The 15,824-nt window shown below is 34.2% G+C and overlaps 1 long non-coding RNA gene across 1 annotated transcript; it reads left to right on the top strand.

Annotated features, from left to right (window-relative positions):
• Positions 1 to 277: 277 nt before the first annotated feature.
• LOC132559998 (uncharacterized) lies at positions 278 to 14,990 on the top strand. Its single transcript, XR_009554643.1, has 2 exons — positions 278 to 363; positions 14,634 to 14,990. It is a non-coding gene; the product is annotated as an uncharacterized LOC132559998 (long non-coding RNA).
• Positions 14,991 to 15,824: the final 834 nt, after the last annotated feature.

Genomic DNA, 15,824 nt, shown 5'->3' with positions numbered 1-15,824 from the left:
ATGTCCACCATGTGTAGAATTGTATAACACTATTTCTGTTTTGCATATTTTAGGTGTAAATATTTGAGAAAGACATCAGATGTGAAAATTGATGTACATTTACATATACATGAATAATTCCTGATGAAATTTTTGATTGTAGATGATGAGTCATGAATTTTAACCTTCAAATGACAGAGTGGAAATTACTGTATAGATTTGATGTGTCTGTCCAGATCACAGTCCTGACATTTTTGTTTTGTTTTGATTTCTCAGGCTGCTGTCATAATTCTGGTACCCTTTGATGGGGCCTCATTTTGACCTATAACCTTTCAAGTAGAATCAGATTGCTGCACTCTGTCACTGAGGTCAGAGTTCAAAATGGTAAGTTACCCAGCTGTAGTCAAAATATTTCCCTCTAATGCTATATTTAGTAACAAAACAAGGAGTTGTCGGGCTGTACACTGTATGTGTGTCAATGCGTCACCTATTTTATGGAATCTTAGGACCTCAATCTTTATGATTTTATTTTCAACAATAAAAAGATATGAGCTCATTGCATTGATCATCCACAGATAAATTGCTGGGGATCAGTGCTTTTATGGAAAAATTATTTATGTATGGCTGAATTTCAATGCCACAGGCAACATATTCAAGTTACAGAATGACTGATAATAGCCCAAACTCAGTAATTTTAGGTTCTTTACTCAGCAAAAAATTCTTCTAAATTCACAGCCCCTGTTCATGTTTGCAGGCTTTTTTTTCTTCTAGATTGTTTCTGGTTCTGTAGGTTGACAACAACAATGATAATTCTCTATTTTAGCTTTATAGTCTTAACTTAAAAAAAAAAGTTTTCTTTGTTACAAATTTGTAAGTAGATATTTCCTAGGATGGCAGATTTAATAGCTTCAAATCCATTTCAAATTCTAATTTAATTTAATTAAACCTTCTTTTTTCATCAACATTTGTAAAACAAATAAAATAATATCTTTTTTCCCCAATTTAGGTTTTCCCAATATTTTTGGGCCCTGGGCCCCAACCATGACATTTGTAAAACAAATAATTGTACAATACTTTTTGAAACATATTTTTGTCATCTGACAATGCATCTGTTTATTTTCTGATCATCTCCAGCTTTTGGGGATGGAGATAGCAATTCTAGCCAGTGAAGAAATATTTATGATGTTGTGGAAACACAGTCGGGTTAGATGGGGAAGAAAGGAAATATAAAGGTTTGATGAGGGAGAGGAGGACGATTTGAACCTATTTACAGGAACAATGAATTACTGATTGATTTGGAGGTTTTAATTCTTTCTTTACCATTTTCGATGTTGAAGTTTTATGGGAAAGGTTGAGTAACACGATGTAAATAAAAACTGAAAGGTGACAATTATATTACATAATTTGACAATGTCCTTATTGTCTGAAGGTCGTACAATTTTCAACTGAGAAATAGACCCAACACTGAATGGATAGTATCAACATTGACATTTACACATCAAAGCTGTTTACCTGACCATTTGTGTGTCCTCGACAAATAATAACAAGCTGCTAAAACAGGTAATTACGTCTTGACAGGTCTGACCAGGTAAGTTAGTCCTGCTTAAAATAGCTCAACCAGCGTAATTATCCGATTGTCCAGTAATAGTGACTTTTAAGAATCCATTGTGTCTAATTGATGAATGTAAAACAGCTGGAATTGTATGTAAGAATTTCACACAAGAATAGCCATGCTGTGAAATGTGAAAACAATATTATATAATATAGTGAGTTTGATGAGAAAGACGTAATCTCTGTCTTAACCAGTAAAATTAGAATGACTGGCCATTAAGTGTCAGCTGTGGTCAACACTCACCTGTGTAATTAAACCTACTTTCTAATGCATTTGGAAGATATTACATAATATTACTGCTCTTGTGGTCAGGCAATTTACAGTTAGGGAACTAGAGAATCAGTAGGTGGGAATTCGGTGTCAAGAACTGTTTAGGAATTTCTGTTGACAGAGGATGTATCTATAAAACATATTGACACAGGATTTTGTGATAATGTAAAACACAGCAAGAGATTGAGTAATGTAAAGCTTTTTGGCAAAATAAATATCTAATCCGTTACAAATAGAGGTTGTGTGTTTTAAAAAAAAAAAAAATGCCTGCTTGCACGTGACAGGAACATTGTGGCTGCCTCATGACTATCAAGTCACATGTTCCAGAAGTGCTTTGGTGTTGGTGATAGAGTCTGGTGATCTGTATCAAACTGCCATAAAAGCATTACCGGTACAGGAAAACAGGTCTAGACTGTAGGTAATACACAGCATGGCTGTGTATATGGGTGCTGGGTAGGAAATAACACTTACTGCTGATACAGTGTCAGGACACTGTTTGAAACAAGAGACGGTAACTGCAGGTGTATATCATTTTTTTTTAATCAAATTTGTAGTAAAACTTAAACAGGAGGAGGAAACTGAAGGCCTAATTTTTTTCAGTAAAGTTGATTTATTTAGGTAAAACATGCAGGTCGGTGTGGCTTGAAGATAGTTGTAATTACGGTCACTCAGCTGAAGGACCATGTTACTTCTTTGGTTCTGTTCCTAGAGCTGGTTTACTATCACGCTGGAGACCAGGGTTCAATTTCAGTTTGGGGCAGTCAACAGGAATTTGTAATTTCCATGTTCTTTCAAATCTCATTTGTTGTAAAAATTTTAAAAAGAGGCAGTAACTGCACAGGTAATGAGGTTTATTATCTTATTTGTTGTTAGTCTGAAAAAGGGAGGTAACTGCTGGGGTGTTTTGTATTATTTCATAAATCATATCTGATTTTTTTGTGAAACTGAAACACAGGAAGGTAATTTGCAAGGGTATAAGGCATAAGGGAGGTAACTACTGGGATATGAAGCAATACTGATACAAGGGGAGGTAATTATAAAGGTATTGAGTAATTCATTTGTCTTTCATTGTGTATGGCAAACATCCAGTCAAAGTACAGGAAAGACTAATATTGTCATTTATTCTGCTTGAAAAAAAGGAACAAAACTTCACTGTATGGGAAAGGGAGTGAACTGACATGAGGATTGGGTTGGTGGTTGAGGCAGTGAATGTGTGTATTATTACATGTCATTAAGGTTAGTGCTGTGTCTGATGGGTTATTTCCTGAACCATGTCATTATGGACACATTTCATCTTGTGAGAAAGCCCTCGCTCTACGAGACCGGAAATTGAAGGATACAGACGAAGAAATTCTTTATATAGCTACTCGAAATTTGTGTCCTGAGAATTTCTTTCATGATTAAGAAATTACTTTCACTAATACATATAACATGGTAACATGTATTACAACATTATGCTTTTTCCTGACACACCACTGATCCATTTGAAAATGAGTTGGGCAAATTAATCAAAACGTTTTAAAGTCTCTTAAACTTCCACAAAAGTTGATTGTCAAAAAAAAAAAAAAATGTAAAAAATATTTCATATAAAAACTGAGACATTTAATCTGTCAACTTGTCAAGACAGATTTTGCTGAAAACATGTTTTTTTGAATTGTAATATTTTAGAAACAGTTTTCAAACTTAAGCATAATTTCAGACTATTTTGTTGAACAGGTTTTCACCTGACTGTGATATAAAATAACATGAATATTATGAAGTAGTAAATGTTTTACAGTAGGGGATGGTAATTGGTAAATGTTTTATAGTAGGGGATGATAATTGGTAAATGTTTTACAGTAGGGGATGGTAATTGGTAAATGTTTTATAGTAGGGGATGGTAATTGGTAAATGTTTTACAGTAGGGTATGATAATTGGTAAATGTTTTACAGTAGGGTATGATAATTGGTAAATGTTTTATAGTAGGGGATGGTAATTGGTAAATGTTTTACAGTAGGGTATGATAATTGGTAAATGTTTTATAGTAGGGGATGATAATTGGTAAATGTTTTGTAGGAGGGGGTGATAATTGGTAAACTGACCATGGTGTGTGTTTTGTGATCAAACTGAAGATAAGGAGAGTTTGAATGAGTAGGGATTTACTCCATGGGAACAGTATAGAATGATATGTGCAAAAAAAGTTACAAAATTTTGAAATTCTGCTGATATCAGACTTTAAAAAATGTTTGGGAAAACATCTCCCACCCCCAGCCTTTAAAAATAAACAACAACAACAACCCCCGCCCAAAAAAAACAAAAAACAAAAAAACAGGAGTACCCTCTGTAGTAGTGAAACGTGACTGCTGAGTATTCTGACATCTGTTTTGTCAGAACACATGTTGCCATATTTTCAGTCTAACAAGATGGTAAGGAAGCTCCAGAGTCTGACAGCTAAGGCCTCTGTCAGATCCAGGTGTATAAACTGGAACATGTCAATTCTGCACTAGGTAGTAGTTTCCAATAAACTTTCTTTTTAAACCTGTTGAACATTTGTAGAATAGTGAACAAAAATAGAAAGATATAAATTTATATACAGTGTATGCAGTTGGAAATTCATTATAATCACTTCGTGAGATTTGAAGCCATTTGGTAAATGGCAACTCTATTTAGTTAATGAATTTTGTATACCCTCTGTAATACATTGGTGTTGAGCTTGAAGTAGAAAAATTATTATATTTTCAGTAAAAAATACACACTGATAATCAATGGAAAATTCTTTAGTAAGTGAAGTGTCCAATTTTGTTACCTTTCTAAGTGCACCGTCTCATTCATTTAACATTAGATAACGCACCTAGATTTCTTCAATTTAGGTTCCCAGCCATCAGTGAGTCCCAGGAAAGTTTGTTAAATTTATCTACTGTGTGAAATGATCATTTGCATTGAACTGCATTTTTTATTAAAATAAAAGATACCGTTAGTGTATAAAATAAAAAAAAATTATTTATAATTTATTCATTACTGTTACACCATGCTTATGAGACACGTATCCGGTAAACAACCGAGGAAAATAGCGTCAATCTTCGATGACTAAGTCGAATCATCAGATATGTTGAATGTTTCATTTGGTGCGGTTGACTTTGACTTCTCCGTGTTTTACTGTATTTGTATGTGTGTCTTTAGAACATCCTTCCAGCCACAACAAAACAAACATGTAACATTTCATACTGTTACTTCAGGGAAAAATGTTTGTCTAGACAAGACAGAACAATAATACTTATAAATATTTACCAAGTAATCAAGGTCTTTCTGTTTCTCAATAGAGACATATACTTTGGTTAAGCAATTTCCTGCAGGCTTGCTAATGTAATTAACATAATGATGTTGCAATATTGAAACCTTGATTACTTGTACATCAATACTGAAGTTTCACACATATGAGGAAATCCACAGTTTGGGCGCTTCCTTCTGTCATGATTTTAGACATCTGTTACGAAAGCTTTTGTCAATCTGGCTGTTATCGTTACTGAAGTTGTCATCAGTATACAGCTTGTGATAAAAAAAATGGCGATAATAAATTTAAAACAAATCTTTTGAGTGTAACATGTGGTGTGTGGGCGAGATGAGCAGGGAATTCTTCAATAAAATTATTTGTGCTTTCTTCCTTGTACAAGATTCTTAGGAAAAAAAACTGCTTATAACTCTGATAGTACTAGTAAACCATGATACAAGCTGAAGATACGGGCCCTTTGGACCTGTTACTACTTTTGAGACTTTCTTTTTAAAGCTTTTACAGGTATCCAAAAAATTTTTAAAAAATTTTATGATTTGGCCACTGTCACCAGAGGCTATCACACCAGATTACCACACTGCTATAAATAGATTGTATTGTATCGAGTTATTTTTATGTTTTGTTACTATATATATGTACATGGAATTTTATATCCCAACAGGATTTGACCTAAAAAGATACTGGAAATTTCGGTTGGCTAAAATTTCAAGGAAGTTCTTTTTTTTTTACTCAGTGGTTTCTGACTGTCACACCTATTACAAAAAAACATCCGTTTTATCAAAAGATATGATTTGTAGAACATGTCAGGTTACAGTGGATTGCAAAGTTCTCGTCATCTGATAACAAACTTGTATTTATCTTTAGACTGTATGTTTGAGAAAAACTTAGATAAGTTCCTTGGAGTTTTTACCTACCCATATAACATTTGTTTATATCATTACTATTTCAATTAAAAACCGCTTTGTCCCATGCAGTCTGAAAGGTTTGGACTGTCAATATTCAAATTTTATTTTTGTCCTGATCCACCCTGATCAAGACAATTAAAATAGTGGATTGATGATCAGAACCTTTTGGACTATGTCTCAAGCAGAGAATGAATTGATGATACTTTCTCGTTTTGTCTATTTTGATTTCGCAGTGTCTGTGTAATGACTTTGATTTTATGTTACAGATAATATATAACACTAGCAACAGTGTAGTCATTTGCTGTCCTGTTATTGATTCACCTTCTGACAACACTTGTCAGTTATCCATTTATAATCCAGTTTTATTGTTCTCTATCACGGAACTTCCTTACCTTGTCTCATTAATATTAAAAACTTATTTCATAAAGATATTAAGCTTTGTTCAAATGGAATATAATTAATATCCATTCAACACCAATACAATGATCATACTACTGTTCGGTTTATTAGTGGTGTTGTCACCTTACCCCTGTCGTCGCTGTCAATATAAACATGTTTTACAATATATGGTTATAACATGGTTGTAAATCACTGTTACTTACATTAAACAGCATTGATTTGCTTGGAACACATTGTACTATATAATCTATAACACTTCACATAATTCTCCATTTTCGTCCTTGTTCCAGGTTTAATAATCAACTCCTGAAGAATATATATTTCTCTTTTCCTTTTTTATTTTTTTTCTTGACGGGGTTCGTGGACGTCATTGCCCAAAGACGACAGTATTTTTTCCCATATTTGTTCAGATGAAGCAATTCAGTTTCAGATCTGTCACTTCTTGCAATCTGGGGAATCAAATTACTTAAAATGACAGAAGACTTAAGCTCCCAAAATTAAACATCACACATCCCCTACCTCCTTCTAGTTATATACATTTACTACAGGTGTATGTCGGGCCATGATACAACAATTTGATTATAAATTATTTAAAATGGTCATCATAATTTCAACACAATTTCTTTTCCCCTTCACATCTGACTTTTGAATTATTTGGAGACTCTAGAAAAGGAGAATTACTACCTGCTATATCTGCTATTTTACTACAATAAAATGCTGCCTTGTTACCGTGACAACTGGTGGTAAGTGATGTCATCATTGATTAATCTTGTTCACTATTGATTAGACAAGTGCTTTTTCTATCACGTTGTTGATAAAATAGAAAGATTTATCATATCGGGGAAATTGACAGTCCATAATTTGGTCAGTTTTTATCAGTTATTGGTCGGTGATCTTCTGTACAGAGGTCTAGTTATTGATAGGAAGTCCTTGACCTTGGTCATTTCCTATATAGAGTTGAGATGTAAGTGTTTACCTGCCCAAGGAAGTGACTTTTGATGACAAGTGCCGGTTGATGATCGGTCAAAGTACATGTGGAAAGCAACTTTTGAGGATGGATGGTTGTTGACAGCCTCCAATGTGCTCAGTGTTTTTATCAGATAATCTGACTTCATTTAAAATTTGTAGAATTACCAGGATCCATGCAAAATGTGTACTATGCATTTTATTCTGAGAAATGATGAAGTGTTGATAATATACTTTAAACATGTATATTTTGCAGGATTTTCCCCGGGATCCTTAAATAAATTGTCCTTGGGACTCATGTATTATATGAAACAAAGTAATACTATTCATTTTTAAGGTCCTTTGTAAATTTAAGAAGTGAAAATGAAGGTTTTTGAGGGTCAGGGAAAATCCTTGTTTTAGTGTAACCTTATTTTAGCTGAAAGTGTTCAGTTAGTGCGTTTACAGTATATGTTTTTATCTGATCTGAGAATTCTAAGAAAACATTATTGATGTATTTCTGAATCTCGCAATAGGATTGAGGGATTACTCGTCCAGCAGTTATTTTGTGTTGTCATTTGTAGAAATTCAAACAAAACAAAAATCTGTGCGCACAAACTACAGTTTTTTTTACAAAATACAAATTAAACCTGTATCCCTGTAATGTAACGGGGAAAAATGCCTTTTTACTGAATTCCCTAACAATAATGGAAAACAGATCACTGCATGACTTGATAACCTCTACCAACGGAGTACAAGCCACACCAACCTGCACTTGTAACGTAAGAAACAGGACAATTATAGTAACTATAGAATAGTATATCTCCTTGTTTTAATTGCACTACAGCAAACGGCTGAGTTCCAAAAAATTTTCAGTAAGAAACACATGTAAGAAATTTGAAATAGGTTGTTAAAAAATATTACTTGTACTGACAGGGAAAGAAGCCAAAACACAAAAGTTTTATGGAACAGACAGCCAGGACATTGAGGCTTAGGGCATTTCAGGACAGGAGCATCAACAGTGGTTTTCACAGAGTTGGGTTAAAGTTTGTACCAGAGCGTTAACACTTGTTATTTTGTCTGATTACAGTTTGTACCAAGTAAAGACTGCTGGCATTATAACATACTTCACACATACAAAATGTCCGATAACTGTGAACATCAATAAAAAATGAAATCTATCCTGTACAAAGGCTGGTATCTCGTTGATTACTTATATAGCTATAAACATGCTTAACCTAAACCTATGATATCATCTTTGACCTTATCAAGTGAAGGACACCCAGTGTGAAAATTGGGCAGAGGTACTGACCTCAGAGTACAATGTTTTGTTGAGAGAGGGGGTTGATAGAGGTGTTACAGTATACAGTGCACCATGATGTAGTCAAGGGTCAGTGATATATGGATCTACACTGCCACCTCTTGTCAGTGATTAAAATACAATACACGTGAATCCGCCTGCAAATTTTCTCTTTAGGAACGACTTCTGAATGAGACTACACAATATGTAATTCATCTTTGTTAAATTAAGGAGGATTTTAAAACACAAAGGTCTTATTTGATCGTTTTCTGTTGAAATGGTTCTATATGTAAGATTTGGAAAACATGTCAGAATATATGGAAGGCTGATTATATAGGACTCGAGAAGGAGGCATGTCAAATTGTACATAACATTCAAAACATCCAGGGGTTATAGTAAACAGGATGTCAGAATACTGGGGGCACAAATTAAACAGGATGGCAGAATACTTGGGGGGGGGGGGATTGCAGATTATACACATTGTCAGAATAGTCCAGGGACAAATTAACTGAATGGCAGAATACTCAGGGTGACAAATGATAACATTATAAGAATGAGTAAAGCTTAACAGATTATACAGAGCTTGAAAACCCAGGCACAGCATTGTAGAGGTTGTAAGAATACTCTGTAATCATATTACATGGATTGTGATGTTATCTACATACTCTGGCTTAGGATTATGGGTACATTCAAGTCTCTTTGACATGTTTCTGTCCAAGCTTGTGACAACTTCTGATATGTGAATATTTAGACGATTGTTACTGTGCTCCAGACAATGTATAATCAAGAGACAGTATTGTTTCTTTTCCGACCTTGAGGATGAATATGATATTGTTCATGCTGTGCCTGTATATTTGATTTTCAGCAGGAAATAGGACTACCTTTCATTGACTTGTGTGATATTTCATAATCTATTAAATACAACAAACGTAAAATGATTGTTACTAATTATTACTTTAGTGCTAAAATGACAGTGATCAAAATAACACACAATCAGAAATATAGAAATACTAGAATGGGTCTAGAGAAAATCGCCAAGTTAAAATGTTTTGGCAACTATGATTATAAATACAAAGTTAGGAAGGATGTCGGTTCAGGATCACCTACATTATCTAATCAATGTGTAACGAAAATGTAATTTTGAAAACGATACACATACATTTTGTTATATATATTTATTTTATTATGCATATTCCATCAATTTTATTATTTTTTTTTTGGAAGGGGGTGGGGGTTGGTAGCGGAAGGGGGGTGAAATATGTTAATGTGTTAATGTGCAGCTTGTCTAGAGCACTGATATATAAATATAAAAGAATAAATGTATTTTTCTCACCTAATTTTGCAAACATTTATATATAGGTATATCTTAAGTATATTATATTACCAATCATTTAACTTCTTTTATGAATAAATTATTGAGTGTCTATGAATAGGTAATAAGCTTTAGGCATGATTATGCAAATGAGTTTTGTAAGGTCTATGAATAGATATCACAATGATACGTGTCAGTAATGAGTTATAATTGTCTGGAATGTTCTAGAACAGTATAGTCAACAGTGTGGTTAAGAATACTCTTCCTATTGGACTAATGTAAAAGTGCCTAGTTAACAGTTTGTGTAATCCACAAGCTAAAGTTGAAACCTTCTAGAACAAACAGGGATGATGCAGGACCTGTAAAGCTGGTGCAATTTAAAATGAAAATATATCTAGAAATTATAGGCATAATGACACATTTGGCAAGGGAGATAACTCTCCCAAAAATGCTGAGAAGGTAAAAACGTGATAAAAGGCTGAGATAGGAGACATTGAACTTTGTCATTTTATTGATAGGATGTGTACATGACTACAGAAAGTGATACTGTGATCAGCGATAGGAAACAAACACCTGTTCAGGAATTCTGACCAACATATAGTACATGTTTAATTGCACGTACAAGGGTCAATTTGAACTCTGGAAAGTTCAGTGAACACACAGCTGTTACATGGCGGTAACTTTTACTTGTAGATGAAATTGTTTTACAACCCATACTTCTGAGGTACAAGTGGCTAAAAGATGCACCTAAAACCTGATAAAAATTGTGGACATGGTAGTTAAAAATATATGACATTATTTTGGGAGCATTTTAACTTACGTAAACGATTTCTCAGCATAATTCATTATCTATAAAGCCTTCTCCTGGGAATTTCCCTTACAGAGCACATGGCTGACAATGTTGCATTTAAAAAAAAAATCTTTCTACGAAAGGAAAAAATATAGAATAACATACGAACAAATGATTAGCATTTAATTATCAGCATACTCATATCCTCATAACTCATCACTTATTCATCACCATCATCATCATTGTCATCATATTATCACCATCATCATCATCATATTATCACCATCATCATCATCATCATCATCATCATCATCATCATCATCACCATCATCATCATTGTCATCATATTATCACCATCATCATCATCATATTATCACCATCATCATCATCATCATCATCATCATCATCATCATCATCACCATCATCATCATTGTCATCATATTATCACCATCATCATCATCATATTATCACCATCATCATCATCATCACCATCATCATCATTGTCATCATATTCACCATCATCATCATCATATTATCACCAACATCATCATCATCACCATCATCATCATTGTCATCATATATCACCATCATCATCAATATTATCACCATCATCATCATCATCACCATCATCATCATTGTCATCATATTATCACCATCATCATCATCATATTATCACCATCATCATCATCATCACCATCATCATCATTGTCATCATATTATCACCATCATCATCATCATATTATCACCATCATCATCATCATCACCATCATCATCATTGTCATCATATTATCACCATCATCATCATCATATTATCACCATCATCATCATCATATTATCACCATCATCATCATCATATTATCACCATCATCATCATCATATTATCACCATCATCATCATCATCATCATCATCATCACTTACGATTGTGTATGCCGCTAGCATCTTTCTGATTGTGATGATCCAGATAAGATAATACCAAATCTATCATTTTATTTTAGAAATGTTGGCGGGGGGTAGGGGAAGGATCAACAGTAGACTCCATGTTTGAGACTGGGATGAGAAGGGTGGGGGACCCCAAAAATTAGTAGAACTTGACTCAAACTGTTTTAATACTCTTGGAACACATGATATATTATTAATGTATAATATTTTACCTGGAAATGGTATTACGAATACATGATACAATGTAGCAACCATTATATTACAAATAAAGTGTTGTTACCATTATAGAATATTTTCACCAGGCATGTTTATCAAGGGGAGGACAGAAATAGATGTGATGTATGGTTAGATACATGTACATCATTCTTATTATTGGACTTTTTCAAAGATTTCTTTCGTCATAACAGTTGGTTCATGTATTGATTATACTATTTTACTAATTTGTAACTCCCACACAATTACTCACACTCTGTGGTCACAAACGCACACATCGACCACATCTACCTCAACCATCCATGTTTAAATTCCATCCACACCTCACCCACATAAATACACTTAAAGAGTGTTATCACTCACACAACACCAAACACATATATTTCAGTTACCTCCTGTACAAGCAAAATAATTGGAAAAACAAAGCAATATTTTTAGGCTTCATTAGAAAGAGAGAGATGAAAAAACAATAGAAAGGAAAACGAGACTGCCTGTACAACGTTGGAGAGAAACTAGCTTAACAGTTCAGAATTTTAAATGTAAAAAAAAAAACCATGTACCAGCTTCAAAGTATATTATATATGTACACATATCTTATCTTGATACATCTCTGGAATCTTTAGAAGGTAAAAAAAACTTTGAAGATTCTAAATTCTAAAAGAATGACAAAAAGCCAGCATATTCTAAAAAATTGACAAAAAGCCAGACTATTCTAAAAAAAAAAAATGACAAAAACCCAGACTATTCTTTAAAAAAATTACAAAAAGTCAGCCAATTATTCTGGAAGAAATTATTGTGCTCTTTTTGATTCCGTTGTCGTGAAAACCAATGAAATTATTGTAAGCAGTGGAAGGGAGGTAACTCTGAGATGTAATATTTTCTTAGTTCAATTGTTTTAAATAGTTGTTTCAAAATTTTTAGTAAGAAGATAATACATGTACATGAATTATCAAATCTTATTTTATACACCAGTGTCAGCTTGAACAAAGCCTAAATTTCTTTTTAATCTAAGCTACGTTTATGTTCATTTTTTTTCTTTTTTTTTTCACCTAAATCAATTTGAATTATTCATAGTAGTTCTAACATGATTTTTCTATAACATGTATGTTTATTTGAAGTGATGTCGATGAGTTTTCAGTCGACTCCTGAAAAATTCTTGTCTGGTCTATTATTGTGGTGCATTTCAGAATTCTACATCTTTACCAATTCTGACTCTGGCAACAACACCAAATTCTTGTATAATACTGTATCATTTGTGGACAATTATGTTGAATAATAGAACCAGCCTGGGACAGGATTTTGCTAAGTTTTGAACTCATTTTGCCACACAAACAAAATTGCATGTATAATTTAGTAATATATAACAACTCATAGCATTCTTTCAGAAAATATTGTTCCCATTAAGGTTACTTATTATTTTTAGCCCATCATCATCAGATGGTGGGGTATTCAAATTGCCCTGTGTCCGTGGTCCGTCGTCCATCCATCCGTCTGTCCGTAAACAATTCTTGTTAACCTATTTCTGGAAAAGTACTGGATGGATCTTTCTCAAATTTCATATGCGGTTTCCCCTTGGTCCCAAGTTGTGCATTGTACCTTTTTTGGACTGATTCGAATTCAAGATGGCCGACAGGTGGCCATCTTGGATTTTGGATGTAAAAGTTTGTTACCGCTATTTCTGGAAAAGTACTGGATGAATCTTTCTCAAATTTCATATGCAGTTTCCCCTTGGTCCCTAGTTGTGCATTGTACCTCTTTTGGACTGATTCGAATTCAAGATGGCTGACAGGTGGCCATCTTGGATTTTGAATGTAAAAGTTTGTTACCGCTACTTCTTGGAAAGTACTGGATGGATCTTTCTCAAATTTCATATGCAGGTTCCCTTTGGTTCCAAGTTGTGCATTATACCTTTTTGGACTGATCCGAAACCAAGATGGCTGACAGGCAGCCATCTTGGATTTTGAGAGTAAAATCTTGTTACTGCTATATCTGAGGAAGTACTGGATGGATCCTTCTGATATTTCATAGATATTGGTTTCCCTTGGTCCCTAGTTGTGCATTGTACCTTTTTTGGACTGATTTGAAATCAAGGTGGCCCACAGGCAGTCATCTTGGATGTCGACAGTAATACAGCACAAGCATATTGTCCATTATCCACCTGTAACTGGCTGCTATCTAATAATACTTTGGGATCTTTTTCAAATGATATTTGCTAATAGGTGCTTAATAAAAATATCTTGTGCCATCATTGAGTACATTCAATGAAGACCAGTTCATGAACATTTACAACAGCTGTAACAAGCAAAAAAAAAATAAACAAATCTTCAAGAACTGAAAACAGATCCTCAAATGGTTGGCGCCAAGATCCCTTTGGGATCTCTTGTTTATGATAATGTATTCAACTAGAGTGTGTAGAATTCTCAGTTAGCTGGATTTTTAGTGAACCGTCTGTTCTGATGATGCTGGACTGCTCAAATCACACATTGTCCTTGAATCATTTTCATTATCACTATTTCTGGATAAGTACATAATGGATCTTATTCAAATTTCACAATGGTTCTCTAGAAGTGTCCATTCCTTTTGGGATGAATTGGGGGGAAAAGAAGAATAAGAAAAGAAAAATAACATTATTTCATGACTCACAGGTGGCCATTTTGGATTCTTTTAAAATTGTTACTTTCGAAAATTTCATTTTCCAGGTTCCTCTTGGTCCCAAGTGATGCAATCATCCTTTTTCCGGGCATCGCCTGTTTTACGCCCAGTAGCATGCTTGAATGAAGGGCTACCAAGTTTGTTCAAATGAATGACCTCGATGAACTTTCATGATCACAGGGGTCAAATGTGTTTAAATCTTTCAAAAATTTCTCATTGACCTAGGGTTATGAAATTGGGTCAGCAGCATGCTGGGATAAAGGGCTGTCATCTTTGTTCAAATGAATGACATTGACCTTCATTCACAGGGGTCAAATATGCTACAACAACAGACAGTTATAAATTCCAATTAATTGAAATTAATGCTTCAAACTTAGAAACAATAAAAACTTTGTAAGTATGCATATATCAGTTCTGTTCGGTCTGCCCCAAAGCTGATAAAAAAAACAAAAAGGCTGACAGGTGGCCATCTTGGATTTCAACAATTTAAATTTGTAATTGTTATCACCGAAATCTTAAATCTCTAGTAAGAGTTTGTCTGTCGTGCTGATTAATGGTCTGACAGAAATGAGTGATGGGCAACCATCTTTAATTTACCCGGGTAGACATGAAAATGTGTTTTCATAAAGGACTCGATGATGGTCCCTAGAGAAATTAAGCCAGAAGAAGTATGAAGAGAAAGGGCAAAAAGATCCTGCTGTTTACCCGGTTTATCATCCCACAGTAAATTTGGGGCAGGCTCACCTTGTTGGGGATACTTCACTGAACAACACACAAGACAGCTGGTGTATAACATCCCCAGGTTAGTGTCATGCCCAAGGTCACAAATAAGATGGTAAAAAACAGTGTGATTCTCATTAGAAACCGACTACCAATAAGGACAGAAAAGTGCATCACCACACATACCTCAGATCTTCACCCTTGACTGCTTAAGCCAGTGCTCAACAACTGACCTATACCAAGTAAATATATCACCACAACTCGCAATTAGTTCCAATTCAAAAACAGTTACCCCAGCTCATTTTAAAGGCCAGAGCAGTCAACCGGTATGAAAAAATTCTTAGTAATCAAGAAGAACCTTTGGGCTTTCAATTTCCCCCTTGTTCAGATTACTGAGAACAGCTGTTATAAATTCTTTGCCCATGGCCTTCAGAAATCAAGGGTGACAGGGTGTTATAAAGAGTCACTAAATTTTATCTATTCTGTTGAACGTTATTTTGACTAAATTGAAACTTTTT

This window comes from Ylistrum balloti, unplaced genomic scaffold, assembly GCF_031769215.1.
Source record: "Ylistrum balloti isolate Yb309-2 unplaced genomic scaffold, AGI_CSIRO_Ybal_v1 Utg371000, whole genome shotgun sequence".
Taxonomy (NCBI): Eukaryota; Metazoa; Mollusca; class Bivalvia; order Pectinida; family Pectinidae; genus Ylistrum; species Ylistrum balloti.
This window is presented reverse-complemented; position numbering and strand designations above follow the sequence as displayed.